The 16,948-nt window shown below is 36.6% G+C and overlaps 1 protein-coding gene across 1 annotated transcript in view; it reads right to left on the bottom strand.

Moving 5' to 3' along the window:
* nito (RNA-binding protein spenito) overlaps positions 1–16,532 on the bottom strand; it is a 30,114-nt gene extending 13,582 nt beyond the window's left edge. Inside the window, exon 1 of the mRNA XM_089100500.1 lies at positions 16,474–16,532. The gene's annotated coding sequence lies outside the window, so the exon portion shown is untranslated. The remainder of the gene's footprint in view (positions 1–16,473) is intronic.
* Positions 16,533–16,948: the final 416 nt, after the last annotated feature.

The following is a 16,948-nucleotide window of genomic DNA, read 5'->3' as shown; positions in this document are numbered from 1 at the left end:
TAAGAAATAATAAATTCATAGATATTGAAACATGTGCTGAATCCTTAGAGCAAGCATCTAGTGCCCTATCTGAACCCAATCTACTTTGTAGTGTAGTTGACTCTAAAGTAGAGGTTTAAAAAAAACATTCTTAAGTTTAATGTTGTGGTGGTGTTTGGTGTTGCTCCAAAGCCAAATGATGAAGAGTTTATATGTGAGTTCCTGCAGCATGAATACAATCCCCCAAAAGTCAATATTTCTAATGTGCACTGATTGATAAGCACAAACAAACCCCCTGGGGTTGGCCCATGTACCCAGAACCACTTTCCTATCATAATCTCTGCTGCTGACTTCAGAACAACAAAGAAATTTCAGAAATATTATGGAAAAGAAGGAGCTGGATATATTCAGTTCATAGAGTAAATAAAATGTTCATAGTAAATAAAATCAAAAAAGCAGAGCTGAATGAGGAACCCCATTTCAGACAAGCAAATGACGCAGGAGATCTAGTGATTCAAGGAAATAAGATTGTTTCAAAAAATTGTTGTGTATGCAGCATCAGCTGGAGTGCAAATAAACTAGCTGCTTCTCAGTTACCTGTATATAGTATAACTTTTATTCTAGTGTGTACTAGAATATTTTATAGTAACTTTTTTTTATGTTTGCACCAGTGTTTATAATGGGCAGTCAGATGAAATTTACTACAGCCCAAGATCACATACTTCTAACACTTATGACCCTGGGAGTATTGAACTCAATGCTGTAAAGCACAGTGATGGATTGTCCAGCCCTAGTGCTCAAAGTATACATGGGAATAATAGTGCACAATAATGTTGACTGGTTCATCCCAAAGTTGCAGGAAATGAAGTGTGCAGCAACAACCAGTAGGGTGGATTTTTTTTTTTTAAATTAATTTAAAAAACTTTTTCCACAAAACAAGTTTTTCAAAGAAAAGTAAAGAGCTCCATTAAACCAAAAATGAGCAAAAATAATATCAAATTATCTACCAAGCGTGAAACTACCACAAATCAGCATTGATAAATAAATGAAACCCAAAACGAAAGGAAATTACAATAAATAACCAAGTCAAACTCAAAACAGCAGAAATTAACGTAAGTTGGGCTCAAAACCCCTATGCATTCCCGAGGCCAGAACATAATTTGTACTCTACTGAAAAAAATACAAATGAATGTGCATTGTCAGTTTAATATAGATATATTGATATTTAGTATTCAAAATATTGAAATTACTTGATTTATTAAAGTTATAGAAGTAAAAACATTTATAGTCCAGGACTTTTAGCTAAAAAAAGTGTCGAACCCGGACAAAATTGCAATATAAACGAAAATGGTACCAAAATGATCAGAAAAATAATTCTGTACAACACACTAAAAGTCCCCATAAATCCGAGTGGGGCGAGTACCCGAAAAACAGGGGAAAAGGGGGAAATGCGGGAGAAAATGAGAAAAATGCCGAACATGCCCAGAAAATAGTTTAAAGTGAGTTTTCTGAGGTTTTCACATACGCTGATTACGAAATTGACATCTAAAATTCAGTATAGAAAAAGAGTACTACGGAAAACGGGGGAACAGGGGAAAGAGGGGAGAAAAGAGAAGAATACAGGGTAGGGGTAGAAAGCGGTTTTAAAGATATTTTCTGGGGTATTCCTATCTGGTGATTACGAAATTGAGAACTAAAATAATATAAAAAAATTGATTAACATAAAACGGGGAAATGGGGGGGGGAGGGGAAAAAGGGAAATATACAGGGTAGGGGTAGAAAGCATGTGGAAATGTTTACAAATGTTAATACAGGAGATCTATAGAGGTTCGGCTACCCCATAGGTTCGGAAAAGGCAAAAAAAAACTCGAGAAAGAAATACAGAAAGATACTGAAATTACTTTATTCCGTATTCCTCGCCGTTATCAACAAGCGCGTGGGTTCGTCAACATAATCCTGTTCTAATTCGACATTCAGTAAGAGAAGCAAGGTAGACTAGCCACCGGGGAGTTCCAGTGCCGACGACAAAACCTATCCTGACGGAATGACATCTAGCGGATCCAATAGTCTCCAGTCTGCGTGGATGCTTACACATGTGACATGGTAGCTGGGATCTCTACTGGGATCTCTACTTATCCTCTCTTTCTGAAATGCTCCCATACCTCGCAGCTGCGGGGCATAATCTTTATGCCAAGTCAGTTCGTCTTTTTCTTCAGATGATGCAGGAACTTGAAACATCGAATCCACAGCTCTTCGGACAGTTTGCAAGCGGCAAGTTTATTGCCCGACGAAGTGATCGTTATTGGGCTGGATTGGCTCCAAACCTCGTTATCGAGACAGTGCTGATGAAGAGCCTAACAACAGATGGAGGGCTGACAAAAAGAAAAGGGATGACTGAGTTTCAGCGAGACATATGGACAATGTCTATAACAGTGCTCGCTTCAGTGAATGATCTAATGCAGAAACTGATGGGCCTAGAGTACAATTCTAGTGAAAAGCATGTTACTGCAACCGCAGCACGAATAAAGAGAGATACTAAGGATCTACTGACGTTTCTTGAATTCCTTCTAGAGAACTGTTCTTTCACTAGTTCCACAGAGCTTAGAAGTATAGGTTCCGGGCTGATTACCCAAAAAGGCGTCAATGCAGTGGATGCTAAAGCTGTAGGTGAGCTGATCCTCCAGCGCATGGATGGCCAATCTGTCGAAAGTTTTTCATTCAGGAAGAAAGACAAAGTCGTTACACTGGCATCCGATGGGAACATACGGATAGATAGCGAGATTTTGCATATCGACCCTGCACTGATTTTTCAACGTCTTTCGACTGCTGCCCATACATCTGAAAATGACATGGCAGAAACTCTACGTTACGAACTGTGCAGTTATCCGCCCGCTTTGTTTGAGAATTCTGGCATAATGCGTCAGCCAGACAAACCTACACTAGCAAAAGCAATATGGAAAGAAGCGAAAACGGACTCAATTCACCACCTGCCAGTGTCTGATCGTGTCACTGTAGTTGATGGAGGTTGGCTGCTTCAGCAAGTACCTTGGAAGATTGGTGATACTTATGATTCAATCTGTGACAGCTATGTTAGTTTCGTTACTTGACGCATTACCTCCCCTACTGTTGTCTTCGATGGATACAGCGCTGGTCCAACCACGAAAGATGCTACCCACAACCGACGGTGTAAAGGAAGCCAGCATCAAGTGATCGATTTCAGTTTAGGGATGAAGCTCCAGAAAAAGAAGGAAGAGTTTTTTAGCAACTCTCAGAATAAACAGCGAATTATAAGCTACATCGGGGAAAAACTCAGAGCCAAAGGATTTGAAGTCGTCCTTGCGAAGGACGATGCTGACTATCTAATCGTGAAGACTGCCGTAACGAAAGCAGAAAACTCTGAAACAATAGTTCTTGGCAACGACACTGACTTTCTGATTCTACTCTTGTATCACCTCCCGCCTAATGCAAAAACACTTTACTTCTAATCGTCAACGAACGCAAAAGAAGCGATAACACGGTTCTGGTGCCTCAACGAAGTTCAAAAAAAAATGGGAGAAGTATCCAGGTCACTTCTGGTAGGGCACGCACTCTTGGGATGTGACACGACCTCACGAGTTTTCGGACTTCGAAAGCAAGCTGTGCTACCTCTTTTGAAGAAGAGCGAAGTGTTCAGAAAAAAATACGAAGTGTTTCTGGATGAATCATCGTCTAAAGATGAAAATGTGAAAGCGGGTGAATATCTTCTCCTCAGCTTGTATAAAGCACGACCAAACGAAGATCTCACTAAGCTGCGACATCGATTTCGACGGAAAAAGTTTCTTCGTCAAATACTATGGCGTTTGTTAAGCCTGAAAGGCTTCCGCCAACCGAAGCTGCAGCTTCATTCCACTCCCAGCGAGTGCGCCTCCAGGTATCCCGTTGGAAAGGGGAACCAGCTGACCTCGACCTGGCTGACTGTGGTTGGGTCCTCAGAGACCATAAATACTCACCTGTGATGACCGATTTGTTGCCCGCACCTCAGACTCTTTTGAGTGTCGTGAGTTGCAATTGTAAGGCAGGCTGCGAGAACTAGCGATGCAGCTGCAAGAAAAATGGATTAGCGTGTACGCTCGCGTGCGGAGAATGTCAGGGTATCAACTGTTTGAACAGGGACAACGAGATTGTCGAAGACGAAGAGCTCGACTTGTGACATCAATGCTGTGTTTTTCAAGTCAACTCTACTGCCTTAAAAAGTACAGATTTTACCTATAGTTACTGAAGTTCTTTTTTTAGATTTTTATTCAACAATATTGCCTTCGAAAGTACAAATTTTACCTATAATAGCTGAAGTTTTATACTGTGATGACTGCCAAGCGGTTGTTTTCTTTATGTTAAGTAATTCAAATGGTTGTAAGAAATGTCTGTGATTCAAGAAAGTAAAAGTTTGATACTTAAGCGAGTTATTTTGTCTATAGGCCTACTTATTAGCCATTAGCAGCTGGCTCAGGAGTAAGGCTTCCCTTCCCCTTTTCCGTTATTTCCTCCAGTTTTGTTCGGTTTTCATGATTCTCGTTTTCTTTCCTTCATTTTAGGTGTCAGTTTCGTGATTGGCAGATAGGAAAACCCCTGAAAACACATTTCAAACTGATTTCTACCCCTGACTTCAATTGTCACTTTTCTTCCCCTCTTTCCCCCTTTTCCCCCGTTATGGTGGGGCTCATGTTCTTTATTTCATTTTATATGTCAGTTTCGGGATCAGCAGATAGAAAGACCCAAAAAAACATATTTCAAAGTGCTTTCTACCCCTACCCTGTATTTTTAAACTTTTTCCCCTCTTCCCCCTGTTCCCCCCGTTTTCCGTAGTTCTTTTATTCTATACTGAATTTTAGATGTCAGTTTCGTGATCAGCATATGGGAAAGCCCCAGAAAACTCACTTTGAACTATTTTCTGGGCATGTTCAGCATTTTTCCCAATTTCCCCCGCATTTCCCCCTTTTCCCCTGTTTTTCGGGTACTCGACCCACTCAAATTTATGGGGACTTTTAGTATGTTGTACAGAATTTTTTTCTGATCATTTTGGTACCATTTTCGTTTATATTGCAATTTTGTCCGGGTCAAACCCTAAAAGTCCTGGACTATTATATTTTTTCAGTAAAGTGCAAATTTTGTTCTGGCCTTGGGAAGGCATTAAAAATCTGGACGCAAATAGTACTGTTTAATTTAGTTTCATACCTCCTCTAGTTTGACTTGAAATGGAAACCATGATAAAATTTGCAAAAAAATCTGTTTACTTTCTTTGGTAGCTTGGATACACTTAAGCTATTTTGATTTGGTTAAATTTCAAGAGCAGAAATAGGTGGGTTGGGGTGGGAGGGTGGGAGTGGAAGGGGGATTAATTGCTCTTGAATCACTTTCGACTATTAAAAAGGGCATCAGCCCTTTCTATTTTCAATCAAATGAGCCCTTTTCGAAGTTCCCACGACAACTCCTTCAATACCAAGTGCCCTGGTCTAAACAACAAAAACAACAAAAATAATACATTATACCCACTTCGATCTTTACTATAAAAACGTCAAGCCTTCCAATCACTTTTGACTATTAAAAAGGGTACTAGGCCTTTTGATTTCCTATCGAATGAGCCCTTATGGAAACGACAACGCTTTTTATAAACACCTTATATGCCCCCATGGCATAAATTACAACCCTTACCCTAAGGTCTGTTAGGGTGGTTGTCATCCTTTAAGACCCAATTTCCAGAGCTTTCAACTACGTTAAACAAAAAGGCTATCTCAAAATTTTGATTGGATGTGTTTGGGGAAATGAGGACGTGAGGGTGTTAGTCGCCTTCCAATCACTTTTGACTATTAAAAAGGGCACAAGCCACTCCAATTTTCAATTGAATGAGCGCTTTTCGAAGTTTCTACGACAACCTTTTCGATACGAAGTGCCCTGCTCTAAAGGAAAAAATTAATAAATAATACATTGTGCCAACATCATTCTTATATGCCCCCAGGGCATAACTTTAAAGCCTTGCCCTGAGGGTTGTGGGGGAGTGTCCTCCTCTTTACTTAGTCCCCGTTTTTTGTCTCAGTCTCGAGTGTCCCCGTTCTTTACTGAGGCAGCACGATCGAGCTGCCTATGATTTATACAGCAACTTTCTATATAAACCTTATATACCCCCAGGGCATAAGTTACAACCCTTGCACTGAGGGCTCAGAGGGGGTTATCATCCTAAAAGACCTAATTTCCAGAATGTTCAACTACGTTGAACAAGATGAATATCTCAAAATTTTGATTGGATATGTATTGGAAAATGGTGGTAGTAAGAGAGGCGTTAGCCGATATTCAATCACTTTTAACTATTAAAAAAGGAACTAGCCCTTTCAATTTCCAATTGAATGAGACCTTTTGAAGTTTCTACGACAACGCTTTCAATAAAAACTTTATATGCCCCCAGGACATGGCTGACAACTCTTGCCCTGAGGGCTGTGGGGGGAGGGGTTGTCATACTTAAAGACACAATTTCCAAAACTTTTAACTACATTGAACAAAATGGCTATCTAAAAATTGTGATTGGATGTGTTTGGGGGAAATGTGGGCGTGAGAGGGGGGTTAGTTGCCCTCCAATCCCTTTTGACTATTAAAAAGGGTACTATCCCTTTGAATTTCATATCGAATGAGCCCTTTTTCAAGTTTCTACAACAAAGATTTCAATAAAAACCTTATATGCACCCAGGGCATAACTTATAATCCATACCCTGAGGGTTATGGGGGAGCATCCTCCTCAAAAACATATTTTCTATCTGGAAATCAACTATGCTGAACTAAATGGCCATCTCAAAATTTTTATTGGATGTTTTGGGGGAATGATGGGCGTGGGAGGGGGCTAGATGCCCTCCAATTAGTTTCAATTATTAAAAAGGGCACTAGCCCTTTGAATTTCCCACCAAATAAGCTTCTTTTTGAAGTCTCTACAACAACGCCTTCTTTAAAAACCTTATATGCCCCCAGGGCGTAACTTAAAACTCTTGCCCAGAAGGCTGTGGGGAAGTGGCCCCCTCAAAAATATAATCTCTATCTGAAAATAAACTATGCTGAACAAAATGGTTATCTCAAAATTTTGATTCGATTTTTTTGGGTAAATGATGGGTGTAGGGGGGGCGCATAGTTGCTCTCCAATCACTTTCGACTATTAAAAAGGGCACTAGCCCTTTGAATTTCCAATCGGATGAGCCTATTTTGAAGTTTCTACAACAACACCTTCTATAAAAAACCTTATATGTCCCCAGGGCATAACTTAAAACAAGGGTTGGGGGAGTGTCCTCCTCGAAAACATATTTTCTATACGGAAATCAACTACGCTGAACAAAATGGCTGTCTCAAAATTTTGATTGGATGTGTTTGGGGGACTGAGGGGCGTGGGCGGGGGGGGGCTAGTTGCCCTCCAATCATTTCGACTATTAAAAAGAGTACTAGCCCTTCAAATTTACAATTGAATGAGCCTGTATTGAAGTTTCTATGACAACACCTTCTATAAAAACCTTATATGCCCCCAGGGCATAACTTAAACCTCTTGCCCTGAGGGTTGTGGGGGAGTGTCCTCCTCAAAACATATTTTCTATCTGGAAATCAACTATGCTGAACAAAATTTCTATCTAAAAATTTTGATTGGATGTGTTGGGGGGAATGATCGTCGTGGGGGGGGCTAGTTGCCCTCCAATCAATTTCGACTATTAAAAAGGGCACTAGAACTCTCAATTTCCAATCGAATGAGCCCCTTTCGAAAGTTTCTACAATGACCCCTTCTATTTGAAGTGCCCAGCTCTAGAAGCTCTAGAAGGAAAAAAATAAATAGTACATTGTGCCAACATTGTTCTTATATGCCCGAAGGGCATAACTTAAAACCTTTGCCCCAAGGGTTGTGGGGGAGTGTCCTCCTCAAAAACACATTTTCTATATGGAAATCAACTACGCTGAACAAAATGGCTATCTCAAAAATTTGATTAGATGTGTTTGGGGGAATGATGGATGTGTGGGGGGGGGGGGGGGGGCTAGTTGCCCTCCAATCACTTTTGACTATTAAAAAGGGCACCAGCCCTTTGAATTTCCAATTGAATGAGCTTTTTTTGAAGTTTCTACCACAACACCTTCTATAAAAAGCCTTATATACCCCAGGGCATAACTTAAAACCCTTGCTCTGAGGGTTGTGGGGAAGTGTCCTCCTCAAAAACATATTTTCTATCTCGAAATCAACTACACTGAAAAAAATGGCTATCTCAAAATTTAGATTGGATGTGTTTGGAGGAAAAATGGGTGTGGGAGGGGGTTAGTTGCCCTCCGATCTCTTTTGACTATTAAAAAGGGCACTAGAACTCAATTTCCAATCAAATGAGCCCCTTTTGAAGTTTCTACAATGACCCCTTCCATATGAAGTGCCCTGCTCTAAAAGAAAAAAATAATACATAGTACATTGTGCCAACATTGTTCTGATATGCCCTCAGGGCATAACTTAAAACCCTTGCCCTGAGGGTTGTGGGAGAGCATCCTCCTCAAAAACACATTTTCTATCGGAAAATCAACTATGCTGAACAAAATGGCTACCTCAAAATTTTGATTGGATGTGTTTGGGGGAATGATGGGTGTTGGGGGGGGGGGGGTGCTAGTTGCCCTCCAATCAGTTTTGACTATTAACAAGGGCACTAGCCACTCCAATTTCCAATCAAATGAGCCCTTTTCAAAGTTTCTACAACAACTCCTTTGATACAAAGTGCCCAACTAAAAAAAAAGACATTTGGCCCACATCATTCTTTACTTAGGCAGCGCTAGCCCGCTGCCTGTGATTAAGCCTAAGCAGACAGATGTTCACCTGAATTACACTTAAATGCAATTACTTGGAGATAAATTGTACTCCAACCTAACTAAACCAGATGATAATACTAAACCTAAATCAGCATGTGACCACTTTCAGTAGTCATTTGCCCTCAGTTGTCTCAAAGCTTTATAAAGGATTAATTTGGCCTAAGAAACTGCCAACCCTATGAATAAAGCAGACTAAGAAACTCTAGAATCAGTTCAGAGGCTAACAACTAAATGCATCAGAGGTTTCTATGATACCCTCTACCCCTCTTGACTTGAAAAACGTAAATCTAACCACACTGCCTTATTGCCAATAGAGCAATATAATTATGATGTTCAAGCTATTTAACCATAAAGAAATTATCCCAAACATCTTTCAACCAGATATTTCTTCTTCAAGAACAAGAGGTCATGATTAAAAACTTTTTCAGAAGCATGCCAAATCAAGGTTGCAAAGTAAATTATTTTCTAATCAGGTGGTGAGTCTATGGAACTTGTTAGACCAGGATAGCTTCTTCTGCTAGCATTGTGTCATTCAAAGCATCAGTTGATAATGAATGGTGCAACAAGCATGGGCAATTTGTTTGGGATTCACCTGATTAGTCAGCACACTATCTTCACTGACTTGCAACTACAGGATCATCTTATTACTGGAAAGTGTAATAATGGCTCTGTCTTTCTTTGAATTTTTTTTTAGAAACATTCTTTAAAGTTAAAAAAAGACAAATAGTGAGAATTTAGAGGAAAGAGTGAAATTTATTAAAAAGTAGAAACTTATAAGTAAGGCACCAGACATAACTGATTTCTGGCATTTGAAACACAGTCTCACAACAGCCAGGGGTATAACTTTTAAAGACAAATACTTTTTCATTCCAGGAAGCAGACAACCCAAAATTATGGTAAATATAATCTTACATGACATTGAAGAAACTAAGCAAAGGGCATTTTCTGTTGTTTTTTTTCTCCAGGGCTTACTCAATATATATATATACAAAGAATTGCAAGGCTTATTATGTTTTTCAGACAAAGAGTGCAAAGAAGTGTAATGTTAGATATCCCAGTTCACTACTCTAGCAATTGCACCAAAATTTGTGAACTAGGCCATGATGCACTGACTGACTGAACACAAACATTAAAAAATAATTCACCCTCTTTGGTATTCCTTGCATACACTGGAAGCTTCTCCCTAAATTACATTTGGAAGCTTCCAAGAATTAATATAAGAACTGGGCATTTATTACAATATCACCTCTAACCCTAATCCATTGGATTGGTTAAGAGAGCTATTGTAATTACCAAAAGTATAATTAGAAAGTCAAGAGTTTCAAGAATTATCTTTAGCTGGCTTTGCTCAAACATGGTAGCAACCTGAAAATATATATAATAATAAAGAGCAATGAGGAGCAAATCCTAGCCTATAGTAGCCATAAATTAAAAAAAAAAAAATTGAAAAAAAACTGTCAAGTGAGGAAGAGTTGCTATTTGAACCAGATTCATCAGTAACTACAATTTCAATTAATCTTAGCAATAAAATTTTTTGCAAAATATATCAATGAGAATTACAAAAGATGGCCTGAATTGAAAATTCTTTCATTGAAATAAAAATTGCACCATTGGAATCACAATAGTTGAAAACCCCAATTAATTACTAAATTACAAATTAGAAAGTCAAGAGTCTCAAGAATTATATTTTAGCCAGCATTGCTCAAATATAGGAGCAACCTAAAAACAGTGCATAAAAATAAAGAGTAGTAAAGAACAAACCCCAAAGAATAGTGACCAGAAATTGAGTAACTACTAATTCAATTAATCTTACCAATAAAATTTGTTGGAATATATATATATATATATATATATATATATATATATATATATATATATATATATATATATATATATATATATATATATATATATATATATATATATATATATATATATATATATATATAATAGCCTAAATAAAAATTCAGACTACAAAAATTCTTTCATTGAAAGGAAAATTGCACCAATGGAATCACAATAGCTGAAAACCTCATTTTCGGAGAATTGCAGTCCCCATCTTGACCAATAAGGAAAATTAATTATCAATGAAATGTGGTCTTTTTTATCCTTGCTTCCTTTTTTGTGTTGCTGCTAGTGGGGCACTGAAATATCACACACAGATATTTCAGAGCTCATTTGAAAGGAAATTGCTCTATCTACATTTTTTTTAAGTAACAAAACATAGTATTAATAATAAAATACTACTTTTGACAAAAACCTTATCTTAACATGCAAAGTGATAGAACACACCAATGATGTCATACATGGTAGCTTATTACTTTGAAGTAGCTTGAGTAAAAATGATAAAAATGTGGTATGTTCTTTAATAGGCTTTCTTATATGGCCTACACGTTTTTCTCAAACCAAACTCTAGTCATTAGTAACAAAAAATTTAAAACCAATTTTAAAATGCTAGTAAATAATTGTAATTATACTAGAAACAAAATTTGTGTGATTTTTGAGAAAGGGCAGAAAAACCCCTTTACAGTCAATGGGTCCTAATGAAAATTGCACCATCAGATTCAGCATATCAATGAGCCCTGCTATTCAGACTTCTAGCCTCCATCTGCAAAAATATAGACTTTTGTTTTTTTTTTTTTTTACCAGAAGTTAGATATTTTGGGTGTTTTTTTGTTTTTTTTTTTTTTTTTTTTTCAAGGGTTATTGTATTGAACCAATGGTTCTAGAAGATTGGAAGAGGCCTAGTTTGAATGTAAATTAAAGTTCTAGTTCCCCATTTTGTGACCAAACACATTAGAAGGCAACTAAGCACCATCCCTCTTCCCACAGCCCTTTTTTCCCAACATCAACTGAAAAAAATTTTGATAGTCATTTTGATCAACATAGCTGAAAGGTGAAATGATCATGCCTCTTGGGATAACATGACCCCCAAAACTCCCTAGGGAAAGGGTTGCAAGTTAAGAAATTTACCTAGTGTTTACATATAGCATTTGTTATTGGGAAGTAAACAGACATTTTTCAGAGGGGAGGGAAGTTTCCATGACAAAATTTCAAATGGATAATTTACACATGGAAATTTATCCAAATTCCTATACCAATCTTTTTTTTTTACTTACTTTCTCTTTGCCATGCAATTTTACATTAGAAGATATTCTGTGGAAATTGCCTGAGGAAATTTTCAGAGAGGTTCAGTTGTCTTGGGAATTTTTTTTTGTGGGTGAAAACTTGGGAGCTTTTTTCACAGGAAAACTTCCCATTGGGACACTGGGAGGGGAGAATTTCCAGGAAAAATTTTCCACAGAACAAGGATTTCTGGCCTGATTTGTAACACAACTAGAAATTAAAAGAAAAACAAGTCTTTTTTCAAGTGTAAGTAGGCTGAAAAGAATTTTCCTTGCAGAATTGTCAGCAAGAAATTTTCTGGGAGGAATTTTAGACAGGGATGGAATTGCCTAGGACTTTACACAAGATGAATTTTTGTGGGGATAAATAATTTATGTTGTTTTAAACTCTAATGTTGTTCCTTACCTTCAGTTCAAAAACATATTTTTCCCCATTTAATCACTGAAAGGCAGAACCAATTCTCAGTGAAAATGTTGCTGATTTTAAATAGCACAAAATAGCCAGTAGTTTGTTCTTCTTTATACAGAACCCAAGTAATTCCAAATCCAGGTTTTTGTGATATTCATTCATATAATCAAAGGTTTTTTTGTGATTTATTCAAAATTTGAAAAAAATAGTGCAACATTCTGTTTAATTAAAATTTTTGTTATTCAACTTTGGCAAAACCAAAAGTTAATCTGAGCAAGCAAATACTCAGAAATATCAAAATTGATTATTAAATATAGAAAGTAAAAATATTGATATATTGTTAAATTAAACTACTAAACCAACACTATTAAACTGTACTCTTTGGGGCATCAATCAACCATTAAGATAAATGTTCATATTAACCATCTATCTTGTGTAGACTATGTGACTTTTCAGGAATAAATGCAACAGTGTGGCACTGCTTCCTCTGTAACTGGGAAGCTCAACATATAGTTTTGATACTTTTTAATTAATTGGCTATATCATAATTTTCAATTGGTAGCAACTTGGTCTTCTATTCAGCAAAATTATAGTGTGGTGCCACAAAATGGCACATAATGCCACTGTCCCATGGCACTTTTTTGGTGACTTAAAAACAGCACAAGAGCTTGAGATTTATATTCAAGTGGGCCCTCTCCTGATCTTCTAGGACCATTGGTTGGATACAATGTTCCATGAAAAAAAATGAAATAAACATGGATTGTTTTTTTTTTGTTTTTTTAGAAAAAAAGAAGCAAAATTCTACATTTTTGTAGATAAGAGCTTAAGGCACTCTACAATAGGGTTGTCTGATATGGGGAATATAATAGTTTGATTTTTATTAAGATTGCTTAACTTTTGGTGGTGTTTCCACCCTATTTCAAAAAACAGGCAAATTTTCTCAGGCTCATTGCTTTTAATAGATAACATAAATCTAAATAATTTTATATATCTGGAATCTGCATAAAAATCAAATTTTTGTGATTAATTATAATAAAAATCCTTTTGTTACAGTTTTGGTTTCTACTGGCCCAAGTTGCTCTAACATTACACAACCAACTCCTTGTGTCTGCAACTTTAATACACAACTTTTTTTTTTTTATCTAATATGCCCTATCAATGGAATCAGGTAAATTTGTCCTTTACTTAGTTAACTTGCTAGCTAAAACATGAAGATACCCCTTAATCTAACTTTTAATACTCTTTCCAAATACACAAGCAGTTATACTTGCAATGCATCCCAGCTTCCCTCAAAAGGGGTGGATCATTGTAATTTTTGATTTTCTTGATTAATATGCTAGTTAAATTTTTTTTTTAATATTTGTCTGACTCATAAAAAACATAACAAAAATGGATATAAAAAAATTTTGATGTTTTTTTCTGTACCCCCCCCCCCAAAAAAAACTGAATAACCCCCTCCCCCCCCCAAAAAAAATATCCTGGATATAGCCTTAGGTAAACCTTGAGAATAGTAGCTCTCCAGAAGGACACATGCTATAAAAAAGGGATTTTAAGATTGCAAATTGTATGCTCATTTTCATTTTTTTTGCCCCCTCTTCTATATAGCCGTAGACTATATATAAATCAAACATAAATTAAAATGGTATCATTAGATTCCTTATTTTATGCATCTTTTCAATATAATAGCTGTAATCCTGACAGTGCCCCTCCCCCCTTAATGACCACACATAGCCCTAGGCTAGGCAAATAATATCTATATTGTTATTTTTATTGATTGATCTGTAGTAAAAATCAGTTGCTCTGCATAGAGCAAGAGTTCCTTCTAGGATTGGTAGCACTCACTCCCCTCCCAACTCAAATACAAGCAAAAATACTGAGTCAAAGTAAAAATTCAATCAAAGTGGGCAATCCCCCAGCCCCAGCAACTAGTGCAACAGACCCCTTCTCCTAGAAACAGTTGCATAGAGTTGATACATCCAGTTTGGCCTGAGTGAATGTGCTAAATATTACATACAAAAAAGGACAATTTTAAACAAGTTAATAGTGTGAATGATAATAGACAGAAACATGATAGCTTAATCTGATTAATGTAAATATGCTACATATTTGAAAGTAGGACTTTTGACTGTTTTAGCTCAGAAAAATTTACCCAGGATTGACCAAAAGTATCAGTCCAAGAAGTGGTTATTTAGCCAGTAAATTTTTCATGGTTCATATTATTGACTTATGAATAGAGTAAGCATACCACTTGATGCCTTTTTCTTATGCTCTTTCTAAATATAATAATAATTTTTGTCAGAAATGAATTTTGCCCCCATCCCTATATATACCAGTTCAGGGTATATATTTGCACATTAGGGTGGGGAGGGGGGAATTATTTTTGATGTAAATGAGAGGTAAGTTTAAACTTTACCCCTTCCCCCTAATGTGCAAATATAGGTAAGTTTTTCGTTGTTCACATTATTGACTTACGAATAAAGTAAACATGCCACTCGATGCCCTTTTGTATGTTCTTTCCAAATATAATAATCATTATTGTCAGAAATGAATTTTATCCCCACCCCTATATATACCAATTCAGGGTATATTTTTGCACATTAGATGGGGGTAAATTGGTCAATATCTACCAAATCATATTATTGAGTTTGGAATAAAGTGAATACACCATTCGATGCCTTTTTTAATGCTGATTATGAATGTAATAAGCATTTCTATTGTAAATGAATTTCAGCCCCCCCCCCCATATAGGCTATACCTAACCTAACCCTTAATTGGCATATATCGGGGGGGGGGGCTGAAATTCATTTCCGATAGAAATGCTTATTATATTCGTAATCAGCATTAAAAAAGGTATCAAATGGTGTATTCACTTTATTCCTAACTCAATAATATGATTTGGTAGATATTGACCGGTAAATTTTATTTCTGATGTAAATGAGAGGCAAGTTTAAACTTCCCCCCACTCCCAGAATGTACAAATATATACCCTGAACTGATATATATAGGGGTGGGGGTAAAATTCATATCTGACAAAATTGATTATGCTATATTTGGAAAGAGCATTAAAAAGACATCAAGTGGCATGTTTACTTTATTCATAAGTCAATAAGGTAAAATTCTACTTTAGCTACTTTTGGCTATCTTGTAAAGGGATTAGGTTAAGAAAATGAAAATTTCATGGATGGTACCACATGCAAAAGCATGTCCTGGGACGATATTCTGAGTACCCACCTCCACTCCTTCTCCCTCTAGGGGATCCTGGCCTTTGATGACCTCTAAAAATATGTGTGTTATAAAATTAAAGCCTTTCAAAATAGATCTTCTGCTTAAATGAAGTACAACAAAATTGTTTTTAGCTTCACAATTTTGCTCAATCTTAATTTATAAGGTTTTAAAGATATGCAAATACATTTCCTAAATTTTGGAAATAAACTATTTATGTGTCTTAAAATTCTGCTCAAATAACTGAAATTGCATTTTCAGAGCTAAGGCTAGAGAAAAAGAAACTGATAACTGAAAATTAAGGTCAAATGTTGTTTTGTCAAAATTTCAATAGGTATAGGAGCTATTATGTAGGAAAATTTCAGGACTCTCTAGAGGGAGGAGTGGATGTAGGTATTTCAAAACACCTTCCTGGGACATACTTTAGCCTGTAGACCCATCCCTGAAAGTTTCATTGTCCTAACCTAACCCCTTCCCAAGATAGCCAAAAGTAGCTAAAGTAGAATTTTACCGTCAATAATATAAACAACAAAAAAATTACCCAAATATATACCCTGAATTGGTAGCCTATATAGGGGGGGGGGGGTATATTTGTTTCAGACAAAAATGATTAGGCCTATTATGCTATATTTGGAAAGAGCATGAAAAAAAGGCATTGAGTGGTATGTTTAATTTATTTTTAAGTCATAATATGAACTGCGAAAAAATTAGCATTTAGCCTAGCCTACTTATGCACTGCAGGAACACCCTTTCTTGCAAATTTCATTTAGACCTAAGCTAGCTCAACAGCTTTCTAAGGTGCCAGAGAATAGCTGTCTTAAAACTCAGTATTGGTTATAAGAGATTGGATAGCTTAAAATTTCTTCATTATTTAAAGATTTATGCTTGATATTGCTTTACCTAAACTAAAGGATTTTCCACTCCAATTTATTCCTTGCTTATCAAAATGGCGCTTCAAGAATGGTTGCTATTGGTAACGCATTAAATAGTGCCATCTAAGAAAAAGCTATCTTCAATGGCTTTTCAGGCGAAGTCGGTCGAGTGCCTGTTACTGGTGCATAGATCTGGCATAAATGTATTGTTTGAACTAATTTTTAAATTTATATACTCATACATCCAGGCCAGAATTTACGCATAGACCCAGAAAATGGAGCGCACAATGCCAAGGGGCATAAAAAAACACTGAGCGATTTTTTTTATGAACAAAAACTAGACTGATATGATTTATCGGCATTACATTTAAGCAGTAGTTGATAATGATTTAGAGCGGCAAAGGGGTTTCTTAAATGATTGTTTTGGGGATATAACTAACCTAGAGGATTTAACTTGTGATATAGACATGACTGAGGACCTGGAAAGGTTAAATAGGTTTATA

The sequence above is a fragment of the Artemia sp. Qi Xiang Cuo genome, chromosome 14 (assembly GCF_049724085.1).
Source record: "Artemia sp. Qi Xiang Cuo chromosome 14, ASM4972408v1, whole genome shotgun sequence".
Taxonomy (NCBI): domain Eukaryota; kingdom Metazoa; phylum Arthropoda; class Branchiopoda; order Anostraca; family Artemiidae; genus Artemia; species Artemia sp. Qi Xiang Cuo.
This window is presented reverse-complemented; position numbering and strand designations above follow the sequence as displayed.